This window comes from Meleagris gallopavo, chromosome 1 (assembly GCF_000146605.3).
Source record: "Meleagris gallopavo isolate NT-WF06-2002-E0010 breed Aviagen turkey brand Nicholas breeding stock chromosome 1, Turkey_5.1, whole genome shotgun sequence".
NCBI classification, from domain to species: Eukaryota; Metazoa; Chordata; class Aves; order Galliformes; family Phasianidae; genus Meleagris; species Meleagris gallopavo.
In genome coordinates this window covers 185,498,977-185,505,637 of record NC_015011.2, presented here as the reverse complement: position 1 = coordinate 185,505,637, position 6,661 = coordinate 185,498,977, and the positions used below count along the sequence as shown (strand labels likewise).

General features: G+C 39.1%; 1 long non-coding RNA gene across 1 annotated transcript; it reads left to right on the top strand.

Moving 5' to 3' along the window:
* The first annotated feature begins 23 nt into the window (after positions 1–23).
* Positions 24–4,928, top strand: LOC109365501. The gene is made up of 3 exons (XR_002111164.2): positions 24–3,278; positions 3,936–4,017; positions 4,378–4,928. It is a non-coding gene; the product is annotated as an uncharacterized LOC109365501 (long non-coding RNA).
* Positions 4,929–6,661: the final 1,733 nt, after the last annotated feature.

The following is a 6,661-nucleotide window of genomic DNA, read 5'->3' as shown; positions in this document are numbered from 1 at the left end:
GGAAAGGAAAGGAAAGGAAAGGAAGAAAACTTAAATTTGTGCCTTTGTTTGACAAAAGGAAAAAGTGGAGTGCATGGGTAAAATGTCAACAGAGATTGCTTTGCATAAGAATATTGCATTACAAATATTGTTCACAATATTACACAATACAAATAATTCTAGACAATTCTAATAATTCTATTATGAGAGCATAAGAGGTTATAATAAAAACACATCCATTTTTGCTTTTTTTTTTTTTTGTACATTTAGTATGTGCCAACCATTTATGTTATTTCCGTTTTCTTTATCAAGTTGTTTTTACTTTGTGATTCTAAGCTACTCTAAGTACTTGAGAAAATATGTGTCATAACTTCATGCTTACATGCCCATGTCTTGTTCACCAACAGATTACTTCCGTTGGTCAAATATAAATATTTAGTTATTAATTCAGATTTGTTCAACATCACAAATATAACTACATGAGCTTAAACTTCTATTAATGCTGCATTATTGAAAGCAGAAAAATATTTTATGCTATTATGTAGATACTAAGAGACATTTCAGAAAAGTACCATGTCAAGTGCACCCATTTCAATCTATCCAGTTAAAACAAGAGTAATCATAAACAAAACATAACCCCAAAATATATCTGTGCTATCTAAATAAATATGTTGTTTTGCTGGTTGTTACCATCTTCATACCCACGCCATTCCAAGATACACTGAGACAGCTCTGGCTGGAACACAAATGACATGCTTCTGATGTTTGGTTCCAATCACTAGTTCTTAAAATATTAGATGCTCATGAAGAGTGTATGTATTTCTGAGGTATCTGAATGCATAAAATAGATGGATGGGCCATCAAAGGCATAAATATAGAAAGCAATTCATGAAAGACTGCAAGTTGCCAGTTTGGTTGACAAACAGATGTTTGGGTTTAGTTTTTAGTTTTTACTTACTTCACTGATCACAGTAAAACCAGTTCACTAACAAATATTGTAGTTTTACTGTTTAGCAGCTCTAGAAATGGAACTAAGCATCCATCAGTATCAAAAAGCAAACAAGAAGTCTCCAGGTTCATCTAGAAATCGCTTCAATTCTTTCCCATTGAGTGTCAAATCACACCAGGAGTTCCTAGACTCTCTGTTAGAAAAATAATTATTATATCACAGTCTTTCTCAGGAACTTATCAGCCAACATGAAAATGCTGAAATGTGAGATGTTCATGTTCCAATGTGAGATACTTGAGTAACTTTTAAGGTACCAAGTATCTCTTCTCCCCAAGGAACAAAAGAGAACTAACATTTTTATGAACTATTATTTTCTCTCACTTCACTTAAGGAGAAAAGGTAGATCTTCAAGAAAGATTCCTGAGGGAGTTGCATTTTTTATTTTCACCTTAATCATGTCATCTGTGTATAATAGTAGATGACGTATTTTTTCCTGTTTTCCCACATTGTATCTCAGAAATTCTGCATCTCCAAGTTGTTCAAAGTGTTCTGCTCAGTCTGTGCCTGGATAGCAATTATTTTCTTTGGCTCACTGATTCTACCATACAGTGCATAGATGTTGGAATTTTTTTTTTCCCTTAGAGTCTATTCTCACAGCTCCTTTACAGGTTTTTTTTTTCAGACTGCCTAGAAATGCATTATCAGCATTCAAATCTCTAGAGACAAACCGAGTCAGAGCGTTCTGTTAGGAAACTCGTCCCTTAGCTGTTGGGGGACATGACATTTCACAGACAAATGTTACAGTGTGTTTTCTGCACAACACATAGAGAAGGTAGATACAACAGTATCAAAGGTATGTGTGTTCCAACCACTTCTGGAGCTCCTTTTGTAGAATGAGAAATCATTGTAGCATTTTCCTTTCATATCTACAGAAGTCGACTTTAGCATCTCCCACTTTCTTTCAAAATAACGGCAAGCCTAAGCAGTTCGCTATCGGTGATAAAAAAATGTGTATTTACAATAAACTGTAGGATATAATGTGGGAATGTGGATAATGCAAATATGAGATGTGAATATGCCCCCAAAATATTTTTATGTAATTCTTTCTATTCTTTCCCATTTTTTAGCAGTGTCTTTTCTACCACTTACAAGGTTATTCATGACAGAGCATTTAGCACTGCTCCATCTACAGCTTCCCATTCTCATCCTAAACGAAAGCCTACAAAATATCCTTGTAAGATAGAGTTGGGAATTAAAATATGCAATTCCTCCTAATATTAAATGTCATGGAATCAGTAAGTGGAATCAGCAAGCTTGATGATTATATGAATCCAGGAGGAGTGGCTGATACACAAGAAGGCTATGATGCCATTCAGCGAGGCTGGAAAGTTGGGCAGCCTGATGATGTTCAACAAGGGCAAGTGTAGAGTTCCTCCTCTGGGTAGGAAAAATTGCATCAATCAATACAGGTTAGGGGCTGACCTTCTGAACAGGAGCTCTGCAGAAACGGATTTAGGTGTCCTGGTGGATAATAGCATGGCTATGAGCCAGGAGTATACCCTTGTGTCCAAGAAGGCCGATGGTATCCTGGTATCCAACTAATTATTTAATCCACTGAATAATCCAGCCTTCAAATCTATCTTCCTCCAATTTAGAGAAAAGGTTGTGGTGTGGGACAATGTCAAAGGCCTTGCATAAGTCCAGGTAGGTAGGTGACATCAGTTTCCTTTCCATAGTCCACCAATGCCGTCATTCCATTATAGAAAGCCACTAGATTGGTCAGGCATGATCTGTCCTTGGTGAAGTCATGCTGTCTGTCTCAGATCACCTCCTCATGTCACATATGCCTTATCATTTGTTCCAGGAGAATCTGCTCCATGATCTTCCCAGACACAGAAATGAGGCTCACCAGTCTGTACATCCACGTGTGTTCCTTTCTCTCTTTCTTCTACAATGGGAATGATGCTTCCCTTTTTCCATTCACCAGGGACTTTGCTTGACAACCATGACATTTCAAATATGCTGTAGAATAATGTGTATCTGTGACTTATTTTCAATGATCATGTTGACAGCAAAATAAGGCTATATGTTTGCATTACTTTCTGTGGTCATGGTTTAGCAGAAATGCTAAGTCATAGCCTGAACCAGTGATTGAGCACCTGGTGGAAAGGCAGGGCCAACCCAAGGGAACTAGCACCTGAGTGACTGGAAGGGGTGGAGCCAGGATCCACCCATTCCCAAACCTCATTTAAGTATTGGCAGTAGAGGCAATGGTATCTTCATAGAATCATAGAAGGGCTTAGGTTGAAGAGGACCTCAAAGATCATCCAGTTTCAACCCTCTGCTACAGGTAGGATTGCCAGCCTCTGGACTAGGCTGCCCAGAGCCGCATCCAGCCTGGCCTTGAATGCCTCCAGGGATGGGGCATCCACAACATACTTGGGTGTTGTGGGTGTTTCAATGTGTCACCACCATCTGAGTGAAAAACTTCCTTATAATATCTAACCAAAATCTTCCCTCAGTTTAAAACCATTCCCCCTTGATCAATCACTATCGATTCCTGTAAACAGTAAAACACTCTCTTGCTGGAGATCCCTGCCTCCCTGAGGCCTTCCAAAGGTAGCAGTTTTTTTTTTTTTTTTTTTTCAATTTCTGTATCTTCAGCTGCTGCATTTGGGTTTGTCATTTGCTGCAGCTGAAGACTTTGCCACCTTACTCTTATCACTGTATTTTCTATCACATTATAGCACTACGCATGGTAATTGAGATTTCAAAGCTAAGCTGTGGGTTTAATTCTGCTGCTATTATTAAATGTGTTTTAATTGTATTATCAGCATCGTCTAATGTCTTACAGGAACCAGATGAAATAGTGTACTGTATATGAAGTGTTTTAATATATACTAATATTTAAGAAAGTAAATTGTCATGCTGCTTTACATTGCCGAGTTAGGTAGTATTCACATGATTAGAGTCTAGCTGCATGAAATCTTCTAATCTTTCTCTATAGCCCGGAGAGAGGGGCATTCCGGAAGGTGAATGAAGAGCATGAAAGATGAAACTCCCAGTAAGATAACGGAACTAGAATTCAGGTTAGTTAATGTTCTGCTCCTCAAAGAGAAGCCAGATTCTGTGCTAGTGATGGAGGTATAGTAAGCATAATCTCTGAAATAGTTATTGATGATTCATCACACCTTGCTGAACTAGTTGATGAACAAACTGCTTCTCCTTAAAAATCTGAAAAAGTGGGAATGACTTGCACTGGCAGAGTTCAAGGAACACAAATTGATTTGGACATGTCTGGACAGGCTTTGGGTGGTTTTAGCTTTTACTGTTGTTTGTTTGTTTGTTTTGGGGGGTTGCATAATCATCTTCACCCAATACAGATGGAATAACCACTATTCTGTGTGTATATACCAACACTGACTTACGTCTCTTCTTGCATTTTGTAGTTGTGTGTATGTAATTACTGTGAAGTTCCTGGAATGAACAAATCCTCAATAGTCTTCCTGGATATCCAATATCAAATGCTACTTGATAGTGAAGTGCTTAGTGTTCTCAGCTCTCTCTGGGATGTGTAGTACAATCCAGAAAAGAGTGACAAGAAATAACAAGAAGTTCAGCAATGGCTTGTCAAATGCCAATCACATCAGCAATTTTGAACAGTACTTCTGAAGAGACTCAGGAGTTAAATGCATCAAGAGCATATTTTTGACTAATGTAACATTGCCTGATTGTTTTGTTGACAGGAAAAGATTCTGACAGCTTTTTGATATAAAAGCTTTAGACATGATTTCTTCCCACAAGTTCATTTGCGGCAGTTCCTTCTCTGTGGTTAATAGCTATCCATGGTAAAAATGATGGCTAGGATTTGTTCTCTGAGGAGGGAATGGCAGCACAACATGTTCTACCAAAGTAAGCCTCAAAGCAGACTTCTTTCTAAAAATCATTCCTTTGCAAATTCTGATCGAATCCATTGCCTAAGGAGGTAAGTGGGTAGAAAACTGGCCACTATAGTTGTCCTGAAAGCAATGACCTAGCTCCAGGATATTAGGGAACTGAGTGTATTCGAGAGGTGTTAGATCGCCACGTGAGCTGGGAGCTCCCTAAGGGCCAGGGGCAGCAGTGCCAGGCCCTCCTGCCAGAGTCCACCCTATAACCCCAGACAGGATCAAAAGCCAAGGGGGAACTGAGACCACCCCAACTCCAGGCATCAGGCATTCATGCGCATGGGGATAAGCTGAGGCCTGGCAGGGTTATCAGCCTTTAGATGGACCAGATAACTGGAGCCCAAGACTATGCAGGGGAAGGCTGTGGGAATACATATCTCAGCCTAGCTTCAGCTTCACTAGGGCTGTGACTGTCCTAGGAGCTGAAATAGGGTCCTGGGTCTTGGGCTGTGTTGGGGAGGCCAAGTGGGACCATTGAGGCCAACTCGTCCTCAGCATTGAAATGCTGAGGAATGACTAATATCTAATCTTTTTAGACCATTTCACTAAAGGTAATGGTGTGTGCTAGGGAAATTTGGAAGTTATAATTTGCATCCAAGTGGATCCAAATGCTCCAGTCCATCCATTCTCAGGATGGGAGGACTGAAAACAAGACGAAAAATGAAAGTTGCTCTTTTCAAAGCCTGAAGTTTGGAATTAGTGCAGAAAATGACTTGAGTTTCGTAACAGTCCTTAATTATGTTTGAGTCACTGGCTTAGTTGTGATAACATGGAGAAAAAGAAAAATGGAATGGGCAAAACATTTTCAGCTGACCTAGTCAAGTATTAGATCACTGTACATTGGTAAGCTTATTCAAATTTCACCTGGATCTGAAGGCAGGCTACACCTGACCCGAGGCATCTTACTGGAGTGACACAATTAAGGTTTGCCATTTCCGTTGTGACAAGGAAGAAAATGAAGTAGTTATCACTGCATTCAATGTGATAGCTGACAGTCGTTATGACATTTTTTCTATTTATATTCTGTAAGAAAATCACCAGAGAAGGCGAGAGCTACTTAAGGACAATGTTAGAAAAATGCTATAAAAGGCATAAATTGATTGTGGAAAAAAAATTAATTTAGATACTGAGGCTAAGAAATCTTATTTCAGAATGGTAAAACGATGAAGCAATCAAGAAACAGCAGCAGGAGGAACAAAACTCAGTTATTTTTCAAGCTGGAATGCTTTACAGGCTGGGTTACACAACAACAGCACAGCCTGTGGGAAGAGACATGACCCAGGGTTGTAGAAGGTTTAGCCAGTTCTATGCCAATCCAAGCAAACAGGGCAACTATCCATGATCATTTCTTCAGATGCTGTCAGAGCAACACTGAAGATATTTTTTAGATCTACTAAGAAAGGAGAGAAGTGGAAATACAAAAGTGTAGTGATGCCTTCAGCCACCACACTGTTAAGGCCTCCAGGTAAAGGTTGGTATCCAAATCTAAAGCGTGTGAAGATACTGAATGTAGCTCAACAAATTACTGAAGGAAATCTAAAGGCCCGAAACCAAGCCTAATATTCTGAAGCACTTCGATGTTGCATATTGAAAATGCAACTCACCTTCCTTTGAACATCTAAAACTAGATCTGTGATCTAAGCCAGTCTTCTTCTAACACTAGTTAAAATAGTTAAACAGTATGAAGTTGGAACAGTTACACTGGTCAGGAGCACCTTCACTTGCCAGTTTTTACATGAGAGTAAATACTTCTGTACATTTTCCTGGAAGAATTATATTTCATTAA